This window comes from Dasypus novemcinctus, chromosome 2 (assembly GCF_030445035.2).
Source record: "Dasypus novemcinctus isolate mDasNov1 chromosome 2, mDasNov1.1.hap2, whole genome shotgun sequence".
In the NCBI taxonomy this organism is placed as follows: domain Eukaryota; kingdom Metazoa; phylum Chordata; class Mammalia; order Cingulata; family Dasypodidae; genus Dasypus; species Dasypus novemcinctus.
In genome coordinates this window covers 176,030,692-176,045,120 of record NC_080674.1, presented here as the reverse complement: position 1 = coordinate 176,045,120, position 14,429 = coordinate 176,030,692, and the positions used below count along the sequence as shown (strand labels likewise).

Genomic DNA, 14,429 nt, shown 5'->3' with positions numbered 1-14,429 from the left:
TTAAATGGAAAAGTAACAGGACCCTCTACTAAAACAGCTTGTTGGACCAGAGTCAGCTCTAGTCCTTGTGTAGCAGTTTAGCCAAAGCTGACCTTAACAGAGCCAGGGTGTATTGGGGAGTTGGGGGGAACTGGGCCCTACTTATGAGGAAAGGACTGAAAAATTCATCTTTAGTGAAAAGTGTCCAAATTCAGATTCCAAAGCCCCCTTCATTCTGATGTTCCCTGGCACTCTTCTTATACTTCATATACTGGAGACAGCTTCCCCTTTATAGCCAGTTTTAGCAGGCAAAAAAAAAAAAAAAAAAAGAATATAGATACCTATATGTGTGTATTATATATTTTATATAGGTAAAATATATACCTATTTTATATATGTACATATACATATTTTGGGGTGGGGAATGAAGGTAAACCTAAACTTATCACATTACCCCAAATGAGCCTGATTATTAACAAAAAAGGATAATAAATAACTCTTGGGGGTTAGGTGACAACATGGGTACAGCAAGAAAGTAAAAGGCACAAAGTTTAACTATTAAATACACTTATATATTTGTTTGGTAGAGTTCAGGCCAGCCCAAGGCTCCTGCACTGGACATATAAGTAAACTGATGATCCCCAAAGATAAAAATTGAAAAAACACAACAAAACAGAACAACAACAATAAAACTCAAGCAGTGCTCCATACCACAGTTTTTCTTCAAGTTAGTTAGCCAGCATACAGTTTTCCAGGCCACCAGGCACAGAAACATCAGCTCTAAGGCAAATGAACCAAAAAAAATGTATTTCCACTTACGACATGAAGATACAGAAACTTAAAAAAAGAAAACCATCAAAGAAGGCTACTTCTAGCAAAACTGAAGTAGTACTACTTTCTCTGCTTTCAATGCTTAAGTGATTCTCAGCACAATGTGTTTTAAAAAAAACAAAAATCTGCTCACTTGACTGATGGGTGCAACATGTTGATGGATAAATTCAATGTGAAATGCAATAGGTCAAAGAAGGAATGAGCAAGAAATGAGGGGAAATAAGGGCCTTGCATAAATTAGCTTAAAAGAAGGTTGTCACCTGACTACGAAAGCTCTCAGCTGGCCTTTGCTCTCCAAGAGCTTTAAATCGTCTAGGAATTCAACTCTGCATAAATCTTTAAGAATAATTATTACAACTTAAGTTCAGCCAAGTAAAGAGCACTACACATGGTACAGACCTGCCCTGAAAAACAGAATATGCAAACCTGAGATCTGGCATTGTATCATTTTGTAATGTTAATTCAATCTAATCGTCCCATCCTCCTCCCTTCTTTTTACCTCCCCTCACCAAAGAAAATCTAATTTATGCAAGAAATGGCAGGTTTATTCTATCTGAAGCCTTCACAAAGAGATACACAACACATTGCCAGGTTCAAATGTTTTGGAGGACCCTGACCCCCTGCACCAGAAAAAGAGAAATAACCGAAATAACCAAAAAATGAAGACAGTGCCTAACACATAATACAACATTTTAGAGCTCTTTCAGATACAAGACAGAGAAAGGTGTAAAGGAGAAAATATCCGGATCTTCAGTAATTTCCAGAAAGGTCCAATTCCTCAGCTGGCTGCAGGGAAGTGGGCTGCTGTTCCTGGGATGGAGCCACCTAAGTCTGCTCATCCGGCCCTGAGCTGAGTGTTCCTCTCCCTCCTTGTTTCTTGTTTCCTTCTCTTGCTCGCTCACTGACACTTGGCCAGGCCACATCTTTGCTGTGGTTGCTGAGGTTGGGGCTTGTCACTTGAGTGACGTTAAGGAACATGCTCCAAGTGTCCCGGGAGATGCCCTTGATCCCTCAGAGGTTCTCTGTTAGGAAATTTAGCCACTGGTTCAATACCAGAGGATTGTTCTGGGTAAAGACTAGTTTCCAATGGCTATTTCCCAATGCAGTGACTGCTGCCCTTCTTCGGAGTCCAGGCCAAACTGAAATCTAAACCTGGGGACATCCTTGAATTTAGCTTCTTGTTTGGCTTCCATCAAGAGGCTAGGGAACCATGCACAGATCCTGTCCGTGCTGTCTGCACTCATTGCTTTGCAGCCATTAAAAAATTCCTTCCTGGTGAATTTGCACATGGTAGCGGCCTGAACTTCCGAGCCAAAAGCAGCACTCGAAATTTTGTGGGGCCAACACATAAGTCATTGCAAAAGTGCTCCATGCCTTCCTCCAAAATTGTATCCTCCCGCTTGTCCCTGGAACCCCATGAACAGTTCTTCCAACCTCTGCAAGGAAGACTCCTCAGCATTGAACTTGGGCTCCCTCCCAGCATCTCCTGAGGCCATTGGCAGCTGTCAGACCTCAGTGCAGTTTCTGCCTTCTTGGTTTCATTGGCGAGGATATCCCTACCCAGCTTGCCACAGGCTGGTGCCTGTTCCTCGCACCTTCTGTGCGCACCTCTTCCTTCTGGCCTGCTGTGGATCTTGCCGCTGTGGTCACGGTCTCCATTCTTGCTGCCCAGGGTTGATGAGGGCTTCTTGTACTTGGTGACGCACTGGCCTGTATAGTGCTGGTGGCCTGGCCTTGAGTGGACCCCTCTGGACTGAATGCCCTCACTGCCCCTGGCCCATTTGCCTCAACATGCCATCAGCCAGGAGAAGCAGCCAACAGCTGCTCCAGAGGCTCTTCCAGTCAAACCCTTTCTGGAAACTGGCAGCCCAGCGGCTCCAAACTACCTACCATCCCCGCTTGCTTTTCCAGGCTCCCTAGCCTCCCCGCCCCCCCCACCGCTGCCTCTCCCTCCACCACTGTTTTCATTACTTTTTAATGCTGAGTGTTCAGTTGTATCTATCATATTTTGTTTATTCATTCAACTGCCATATTTGTATCATTTTCAGATTTTCATACTACAAATAAAGCTTCTCTTAATATTTGTTTACAAGTTTTGCATGGCGAAATGTCCATTAGTAAGATGGGATTGCTGAGTCATATGCTAAATGTACACTGAAAGTTTTTTTTTTTTTTTTTTTTTAAAGATTTATTTATTTATTTAATTTCCCTCCCTCCCCTGGTTGTCTGTTCTTGGTGTCTATTTGCTGCGTCTTGTTTCTTTGTCCGCTTCTGTTGTCGTCAGCGGCACGGGAAGTGTGGGCGGCGCCATTTCTGGGCAGGCTGCTCTTTCTTTTCACGCTGGGCGGCTTTCCTCACGGGCGCACTCCTTGCGCGTGGGGCTCCCCTACGCGGGGGTCACCCTTGCGTGGCAGGGCACTCCTTGCGCGCATCAGCACTGCGCATGGCCAGCTCCACACGGGTCAAGGAGGCCCGGGGTTTGAACTGCGGACCTCCCATATGGTAGACGGACGCCCTAACCACTGGGCCAAAGTCCGTTTTCCCCACTGAAAGTTTTAAGAAACTACCAGACTGCTTTCCAATGTGATTATTACATTTTACAGGCCCACTAGTCATGTAAAGGATTTCCAGTTTTTTCACTACCCAGTAAACACATGGAGTGTTTATCTTTTTAAAATTTTAGATCTCTTAATAGGTATTTATTGTTAGGATGTTAAGCATCATTGCATGTGCTTATTTGCAATTTATATATCTTCTTTGGTTAAATAGCTATTCAAATATTTGCCCATTTAAAAATTGGGTTGAATGATTTGTTATTATTGACTTTGAGAGTTCTTTACATATTCTGGTTGTCAGTCCCAATTCGTGGCTTATTTTCTACTTCTGTTTATTAAAGAGCACAAATTCTTAATTTGAATTAATTCCAATTTAAAAAATATATGTGGAATGTAGTCTTCTTGTGTATCAAAGAAATACTTGACTAAGCAAAAGTCATAAAATTTTCTTTACAATTTGAGTGTAATTTTACAGTTCTAGCTCTTACTTATATGATTGATTTTGAGTTAATTTATGCATGTGGTTCAAGGTTTGAATCAGAGTTCATTTTTTTGCAAGTGGATATAAAGTTGTTTCAGTCCCACTTGTTGACAAACTCCTTTCTCCACTGAATTGTTTTTGCACCTTTGTCAAAAACCTCTTGATGATACATAAGGGTCTGTTTCTGAACTTCATATTCTTTTCCATTGAACTGTTTAGCTATCTTGTTGCCAATGGAGTCATTATTACAAAGCTTTAAACAAAGTTTTGAAGTCAGGAAGTGTAAATTCTCATTATTGTTCTTTTTCAAAGTTGTTTTGTATAGATCATTTGTATTTCCACTTGAATTTTAGAGCCCTAGAATATTTTAGACTTTCTAGACTTTGCTGGTAAAATGCTGATGGGGATTGTGATGAATCTATAAATCCTTTGGGGAAAAACTGACTTCTTAGCAATACCCAGGCTTCTGATCCATAAACATGGCATTTCTCTCCATTTACGTCCACTTTAATTTCTCTCATCAACACTTTGTAAATTTTGGTCAAAATGGCTTGTCTTACATATCTTATGTCAATAGTTACCCCTAAATATTTCATAATTTCATGTCATCTTAAATGGTATTTTAATTACAATAGTTTATTTCTAGTTGAGGGGAATATAATTCATTTTTCATATTTACTTTTTATCTGAACTTATTGGTAAACTCACATTAGTTTTTTGTCACTTTATTTTAGATTCTGTGGGATTTTCTACAGAGACCAGGGGTCCTTACCTTTTTTTTATTCCATGAACCCCTTTGTTAGCAATGTGAAAACCATGGACCCTTTCTCAGAACATAGCTGCAGACAGCTTTATGATGCTCAACTAGTGTCGGGTTTAATAACTACAGTAATTTCAAAGTATGGATGAGGGCAAGTGATTTTTCGAGATATGCAACAACTGTAATATGACATAAAATGAATACTACTATAATTTATTGCATACATTCATAAGTGAAGGAAATGCTAGCTTTCAGTTAGACATCAGAGAAAACAAAAGATAAGTTGATTAATTCGTTAAGAACCCCTGACAAAGACGATCATCTTTTCTGTGAATAAAGCATTTTTTTCCACTTATCCAATGAGAAGGCCTTTTTTCTTGCCTAATGGCAATGACTAGAATGTCCAGTATGATGTTGTATACAAGTGGTGAGAGAGGACCTTGTTTATGACCTTGGGTGCAAAAACATTCAGTCACTTATCACAAAATATGAAATTGCCTATAGGTTTTTCCTAGATGTCATTTTTCAGGACATCTAGTCCTAGTTTGCTGAGAGATTCTATATCCAATGGATGCTGGTTCTGCATTTAATGAGATGACCATATGGTTTTTCTTTTTCAGTCTGTATGGTAAATTACATTATATTATTTTAATAAAAATAAACTTTCTAAAGAAAAGTTTTGATTTAGAGAAAACTTAAGAAAATGATAGTACAGATAGTTCTCATATAGCTGGAACCCAGTTTCCTCTATTGGTACCTTAAATTAATATGGTATATTTGTTATAATTAATGGATCAATGTTGATGCATTATTATTAATTGAAGCCCATAGTTTATTCATATTTCCTTAGTTTTTACCTAGTGTCCTTTTTCTGTTTCAGGATCCCATCCAGGTACCATTATTACATTTAGTAGTCATGTCTCCTAGGTACTTCTTGGCTGTGACAGTTTCTAAGACTTGATTTGTTTTTGATGACCTTAACAGACTTCTTGAGTACTGGCCTGTTATTTCATAGGTTGCCCCTCTATTAGAATCTGTCTGATGTTTTTCTTAGAATTAGACTGTAGTTACGGGTTTTACGGAGAAAGACCACAGAGGTAATGCAGAAGAAACAACTTCATTCATAACTTTCTGGATGGTTAGGAGGAACATGTGTCCATTGGGGTGGAAAACTATGAAAGGAAAATCACAGTGTAGTCAGTATGTTGTGCTTTTCGGTGGAATGAATAAAAATGAGTAGAACTCACCCACCCACACACACACAAATAGAAGGTATGTTTTACTAACATGATTAATGATTGCTGATATTAACATTGATTCCTAACTGAAGTAATGTTTGACAGGTTTCTCCATGGTAAAGTTATGCATTTTGTGTTGCCCCTTTCTAGACTATTCTCTTTGTAAGGAAGTTACTAGGTGACACTCACACTTAAGGAGAGTGTCACTGATTTTTTAAAACGTTAAACCAAATATGCATGACTTGGATAAACCACATTGTATATTACCCTTTTTATATATTGTTGGTTTAGACTTATTAAATTTTTGTCATGAATTTCGCATCTATTTTCATGAAGGATATTGGTCTGAAGGACGTGAAGGACATTTTATTTTCATAAAATGTCTCTCTGTTTTTAATATCACAGTAGTGATAGTCTCATAGAAGTATTTGTGAAGTATTCCCTCCTTTTACATGTCATGGAAGAGTTTATTTAGAATTGTTCTTATTTATTCCTTTAATGTTTGATAAAATACAATGAAGCCAAATGAGTCTGCAAGTTTCTTTAGGGAAGGCTTTTTATTACAAACTTAATTTCTTTAGTAGGTACAGGGCTTTTCAGGTTACGCATTTCTGCTTGTGTGTACTTTAGAAGTTTGTGTCTCTATAAATTTGTCTACTTCATTTAATTATAAAATTGTGTTAGTGTAACATTGTCCATGATATTCCATTTATTGTCATTTTAATAGTGATGCCACCTTTCTTATTCCCGGTATTGGTAATTTATGCCTTATCTCTATTTTTCCTGAGCAATTTATCAATTGATCAAGTGTAGAGGTTTACCAAATTTTGTTCATCATCTCAATGAAGAATCTTTTAGTTTCATTGATTTGCTCTATCATTTCTCTGATTTCAAATTCATTGAATTCTATACTAGTCTTTATTATATCCTTTATTCCACTTACTTTGGTTTCATTGGTTCTTCTTTTCACTATCTTATTAAGATGGAAGGTATTACCATAGATTTAAAGCCTTTTCTATTTTATAGTATAGGCATTCAGTGCTAAAAATTTTCTTTTAACTACAGCTTTAGTGGCATCCCACACATTTTGATAGGTTGTAGTTAAATTTGACTCAATTCCTGGATTGTTTTTCTCTTTGATTCCTGGGTTATATATATGTACATTATTAATATTTAGCTTCCACATATATGGGATTTTACAGATATTTTTCTGTGATTGTTTCTTGCTTCCATTTTAGTGATAGAATCAACATTTTATGACCTGAATCTTTTTAAACTTATGGAAACTTTTCATCAACTTATTTTAGGTTTATTATATATGACACCAAAAGCACAAGTGACAAAAGGAAAAATGATAAATTAGTCTTGATAAAAATTTAAAACATTTTCTCTTTAAAAGATACCATTAAGAAAGTGAAAAGAAAAGTCACAGAACGGGAGAAAATATTTGCAAACATACTTCTGATAAAGGATTTGTATCACAAATATAAAAGCACATTCACAACCCAATACTAACCCAATTTTAAAATGTACAAAATATTTGAATATACATTTCACCAAAGAATAAATACAAAGTGACTAACAAACTCAGGGAAAGAAGCCCAGCTCATCATGAAATGGGTTGGCTTAAGCAATAGGAATTTATTTGCTTACAGTTTTGAGGTTGGGACCATGTCCAAATAAATCATAGTATCTTCTAGGCAAATTCTTTATCCCCAAGAATGTGGTGTAATAGGAAAGGCTCCTGGTGACCCTTGGTTCCTCAGAAAGGCACATGGCAATGTTTCCCAGTCTCTTTTTTCTCTTCTGGATTCCTTTGATTTCAGCTTCTTGCTTCCATGGCTCACTCTCTCTCTCTCTCTCTATTCCTCTGTCTCTCCCTCTGTATTCATTCCCTTTTTAAAAGACTTTAGTAATAATATTAAGACCCATCCTAAATGAGGTGGGTTATATGTTAACTGAAGTAGCATCATCAAAAGGTACAACTTACAATGGGTTTATACCACAGGAATGGATTGGATTTAAGAGTGTGTTTTACTGGGGTACACACAAACTTAAAACCACCATAGTAGGTCTTAGGGAAATTCAAATTAATACCACAGTGAGGTACATTTCCACTAGGATGGCATTAATTACAACAACAACAACAACAAAAACAGTGATTAAATACAAAACAACTAAAACAATTTTTTATTATTTCAAATGCTTTTATATTTTATTGGTTATTTTATAAATTATTTCATTTTCATATTAATTTTATTTGATTCTTTTGTTGGCTTCATTTTTGGAGAAGTTTGGATCATAAGGGTCACAGCAGTGGAAGGGGAGGATCACTAGCATGGGGTGTAAGGAATGTAGGGATGCATGTAAGAGAGTTCACCTGGGGCATGCCTCTCAGATATTTGAATATATTCAACTGTTCATAGGACCCTGTTTCACTGGGTGGAGATCCACACAACCACCAAAAGAATATTGAATTCCCATCCTGAGAGTTATTCTACATTCTTTAGCAGGACACCAAGAATTCCCTGAGTGCAAGGGCAATGTCTAGTGAAGGAAGAGAGACTATTACACAAGGCCCTTGATATTGATGTTTGTGCTTATGGACCGTTTCTTGTGAAATTGAATCCTAGCCTAGTATTATATACTGCCTAAGAGTTACCTCCTGAAAGCCTCCTTGTTGCTCAAATATGGCCCCTCTCTAAGCCAAACTCAACATATAAATGTACTACCTTCCCCTAGTGTGGGACATGACTCCCAGGGATAAGCCTCCCTGGCACCAAGGGATTATTACTAAGCACCAACTGGCAATGTAACTGGAAAAAGACATTGACCTAAAAGGAGAAATGGTAAACACAAGTGAGTTTTTATGAGTAAGAGGTTTCAAAGTGAGTTGGGAGGTGATTCCAGAGGTTACATTTATGCACGTCTCAGCAGTATCTCAATGACTGCCACAGTAAACAGTGCCTCAAATAGTGGGGCTTCTGAGGGCTCTAGAGATATCCAGAATCTATAAACAGGGAAGAGAGCTCAGGAATTTGGCACCCTATCAATAGGCCTTATTTTGGAATTTATGTTCCCCAGTGTAGCAGAGTTAGACTAATTTACAGGTCTAACACATGACTATTCTGCCCCTTTTACTTGAACCTATAATAAGCACTATACTTGAAAAATATATATCCCAGAACTTAACTCTTTGGTCCAGCCATTTGCAAGCTGAGCCCTGAATTTCAGCAGAGTTGCAACATCTACTCTTCAGTTCATTGAACTCATCCAGGACAAGTAACAAGGAGATGATGACAGACAATGCCCATTCCAAGGAACAGAGGGTACCTACAGCTGCATGCAAGATAGCTCCATCCATCAGGTCCATGAGGTCTAAGTTCCTTCTCAGTTAGAAGCAGAGTGAGCATTACCATCCCAAAATATTCAAGACTGGGGAATGAACAATGGACTAAATTAGACATTATTATCCTACTACAGATTTATTATTATTCTAGCAATGGAACAACTCTTATCACTGATATAAAGGCAGTGGCCATCAGAGGTTCTGAGGGAAGGGAAAGGGAAGAATAGGTGTAATATGGAGGCATTTTCAGGACATTGAATTTTCTTGCATGACATTGCAGTGACAGATACAGGTCATTGTACACTTTGTCATAATTTACAAAATTGTGCAGGACAGAGTGTAAACTATAATATAAATTGTAGTCCATAGTTATAGTAATGCTTCAATATGGGTTCATCATTGTGACAAATATACTATACTAATGAATGACGCTGTTAATGTGGGAAAGTGTGGGAGGGGAGGGGGCATATGGGAATCCCTTATATTTTTTATGTAACATTTACATAATCAAAGCTTCTTTAAAAATTGAAACAAAATTAATTAAAAAATGCTGGAAACTCATTCATTGCTGGTGGGAATGCAAAATAGTACAGCTACTTTGGAAAACAGTTTGACAGTTTCTTAAAAGCTTAAAAATGAATTTACTATATGACCAAGTAATTCCATTCCTGAGTATTTGCCAAAGAGAAATTAAAACACATGTCCATAAAAAGACCTTAATGTAAATTTTCACTTACGAATATATGTATTATATATATATATGTGTATACACATATATATATATATAATATATATAGGGTATATCCATACCATGAAATACTATTTGGTATTAAAAAGGAATTAAATATTGATATTTCCTAGAACATGAATGAACCACAAAAGTATTTTACTAAGTAAGTGAAGCCACTTACAAAATACAGCAGATTGTATGATTCCATTTATATTAAATGTCCAGAATAAGCAAATTTGTAGAGACAGAAATCAAATCAGTATTTGCTTGAGGCTGGGAAGGTGTAAGAGGTTAGGAAGTGACTGCTAATGGGCACCAGAGTTATTCTTGGCACGAGGGGAATATTCTATAATTGAATTGTTCTGATAGTTGTTCAACTATGTGTATTTACTAAAAATTATAGAACTGTACACTGAAAAAGAGTGGATTTTATAGTAGATAAATTATATTTCAATAAAGTTGTTCAAAAGGACATGTATGAAACAAATGGTGAAATTGGAATACATGCCTGAATAAAATATGGACTTATACATGCTAGGGATAATTGGGGGGAGGGGGGGGGTGGAATGGAAGGACATAAAAAAAAAGACTGCTCTAAAAAATATACAGATATAATTACTTTTTGCATTCATATAGCTCGTTTATATATATATATATATAAATCTTACAGAATTAAAGTAAAAGTGTAAAGGTCTAAAAATTTTTTTAAAAAGTAAATACAGAATTAACATAAAAAAGCAATAATATCAAATCACAATGATGATCCTTTCATGCCTCCATTGATTCAGTTGCCTTCTAGGACAACTTTTTGCGGTAAGTCACTTTCCACCAAATTTCAGTGCACACACTGTGGACAAGTTATGATCCTCCAAACCTATTTTCCCTTTATCCTCCTCCTACTATTCTAGTGACAGCAGATGTGGTACACTACCTGCAAATTCAGTCCAACTCATTCTCATTATGATGGAAGATTTTGTTTATCACCTCTGTCAGATCTACCTTCTTTCTTGTCAGAGTATTATATGAATTCATTTCCAATCTCAACTTCCCAATATTATCCTCACTTCCGCCAAATCAATATGTTTGCTGTGCCAAATTGTATATTAGGCTGACTGTTGTTTCTTTGATCACTGTAGTTCCTTCAAATAAAATACTCCCTAGCCTCCTCTTCACTAGATCATGTCACTCACTTCTCTTAAGTTATCACTTCATGGCAAATTAAAAGGCCTAAACCCATCCTTTTCCATTGATCCATTTCGGGAAATAGTTAATGAAGGTGAAAAAGATTTACTGACAAGTATAATCATTGAAACTGTGTTTATAATAGCAAACATCAGAACCACTGTATGCTTAGCAAGACAAGATTAGTTAAGCAAATTATAGCCCATCAATACAGCAGAATATGAAACAGAAATTAAAAATTATATTTTAGATTACACTACAATGTCACAGAAAAAATATTTAGGGTTTATACGCAAATTTTAAAAAATGGTTTTGAAACATAGCAATTCTTAACTTCATGCAGTTTTGTATTTTGCAGAATGAAAAATTAGTAATTTGTAGAAAAACACAGTAATTTGTTTCACAGGGTAGTTTCTCAATTTTTCATGAATGAGATGGCATCACTTCCAAGACCAATTTGTGAAAAGCAATTTAAAGACAATTTGTAGTAAAAGTGGGTATATAGAAGTGTGCACAGTGTTCTGTTAGATGATTTACTTTAAGAATAGGACTTAAAGTATTAGGAACTGATAGAGCATGTGTCTTCAGTAAAAATTTCCTAAGCCTTGGTTCTCTTAGCCATAGTTATGAATAATTATGAATAATTATTTAGGGGCAATGAGTTAGAATTTATATTCTCTGTCAAATATCTGGAGTGTAGATGTTTATGTTATCATTAAATACAATCAAGAGAAGATATGTAAGACTTACATTTTTATGTAAAATTTTTAAACCTGAGGTGATATAAACACTTACCCAAAAGTCCTTTGCAAACTCCTTTACATCCAAAGCACAAGCAACAAAAGAAAAAAGTAGGTAAATGGGACCTGACCAAAATTAAAAGCTTTTGCACCTCAAAGAACTTTAGCAAGAAAGTAAAACAACTTACACAATGGGAGAAAATATTTGGAAACCACATATCCAAGAAAGGATTAATATCTAGAATATATAAAGAAATCCTTCAACTTAGCAATAAAAGATAAAATTCACAATTAAGAAATAGGCAAAAGACTTGAATAGACATCTCTCCATAGAATTTATACGAAAGACTAAAAAGCCCATGAAAAGATGCTTGACATCATTAGCCATCAGGAAAATGCAATTAAAAACCACAATGAGATAGATACCATTTCATTCCCACAGAATGTCTATTATTTTTTAAAAAATGAACAGAAAATGACAAGTGTTGGAGAGAATGAGGAGAAATAGTAACACTCGTTCATTGCTAGTGGGAATGTAAAATGGTGCAGTCACTGTGGAAGACAGTTTGCTGGTTCTTCAGAAAGTTAAGTATAAAATTACTATATGATGTGGCAATACCACTTTCAGGTATATAACTGACAGAATCTAAAGTGGGGACTTGAACAGATATTTGTACAAAGATGTTCATAGCGGCATTATTTACAATTGACAAAAGATAGAAGCAAACCAAGTGTTCATCAACCAATAAAAGGATAAACAAAATATGGTATATACACACAATGCAATATCATTCAGGAATGAATGAAGTCCTAATATATGCAACATAATGGAAAAACCTCAAAGACATCATGTTGAGTGAAATAAGCTAGACACAAAAGGAAAATATTGTATGATCTCACTAATATTGAATAATTAGAATAAGCAAACTCACAGAGTCAGAATATAGAATATAGTATACTAGGGGACAGGGTGGGGGTAGGAAATAGGGAATTAAGGATTTAAAATGCCCAGAGTTCCTATCTGGAATGATGGAAACATTTTGATAATGAATGGTGATGATGGTAGTATAATGTTGTGAACATAATTAACAACACTGAAATATATACCTGAATGTGGTTAAAAGGAAAAATGTTAGGTTGTATATATGACACTAGAAAAAATAATAGAAAAGTGTACTGCTTGAAAAGTAAATACTAATTTTCACATTGTCTTTTACAACTATGTTTGTCCATGTGACAAAATTATATACAATGGGATGCAAGCAGAAGTTTCTTGTTGAGTTCCTGGGAATCTCCTGTTTCTTTGATAATTAGGTACAGATATGGCCAACACTATCCCTTCCTGCCATGAGTATAGATATTATCATTGGAACTGTGTCAAGCTGCCACAAGGGAAAGGCCAAGGTAATTGCAGATATTAAACAGAGATATGCACAAATGATTCCAAGTAGTATAGTTTAGATAAGTGCCTCAAAGGAAAAGTAAAAGGTCTCCAGCTAGTGCTGAAACATTTGATCCAGTAAATAATAAATATATTTACTTAATAAAAGTAAATATGTGAATGTATTCTCATGGTAATCATTGAAACAATACAAAAAATTTACATTAATTGAAAAATACACACAGTACCTCTTTTCGCATCTCCCATTGCAAATCCCTTTTCAAATGGAATCACTGTTAATAGCTTGCTCTTTCTTTTTCCAGACCTCTCTTTAAGTATTTACATATGTATATATGTAGCCTATGTAAATATATGACTTTTTTACATGAATTAGACAGAAATAATACTCTATATATTTTTCTGAAATATTGTCTCACCATTTTTTAATGTGATTTCGAAGTCTTTCCAGATATTTCAGTAAGGAAATTCTTTCTGTTATGCAATAACACATAGTATGAAGGTACCATTGCATTTTTAAATATTCTTTGTTGAAGGGAATTAGAGTGATATTCATTTTTTTGCTCTTACAAAAGCTGCTACAGTAAACATTTTTAGCTGTGAACTTTTGTGTATATGTGTGAGTACTTCTCTGAACTAAATAGCTAACTATATAACAGTTGTTGGATGAACAGGTAAGCACATTTTAAATTTCAATAGTTATTGTTAAATTGACTTTATAAGAATGCTTTACAAATTTTTTATTGGTAAAAGAGATATTATGTTTCCTCACAACTTCACTCAAAATGGATATCATCAATCATTTCGATTATTCTTACAAATTTAATAGACAAAATTAACTTACTTTAATCTGTATTCCCAGATTAGTCAACTATCTTGTTTTATATTTATTGAAATAGGTATTATATACCTTTTTGTGTGTCTAGCCTTTTCATATAGTTTGTCTTTTTTCTATGTAGTTGTCCTTTTCTTAAATTTTTATCAGTTTTATAGAGAACAAATATTTTCCTCAAATCTGCCCATTTAAATTTAATATTTGCTTATATAGTCTCATTTATTCAGAGAATTTAATTTTTCTTTTTAATATGTGTTGGTTTTTTCTTTAACATTTCAGGTACATTCTTATGCTTAGACAGGCTTGTTCTACCAGAAGATTATTATAAAAATTACTCAAAACTCTTTAAA

At 35.3% G+C, this 14,429-nt stretch overlaps 1 pseudogene; it reads right to left on the bottom strand.

Annotated features, from left to right (window-relative positions):
• Window positions 1-1,635: 1,635 nt before the first annotated feature.
• Window positions 1,636-14,429, bottom strand: part of LOC101426925 (DCN1-like protein 3 pseudogene) — an 85,405-nt pseudogene continuing 72,611 nt past the window's right edge.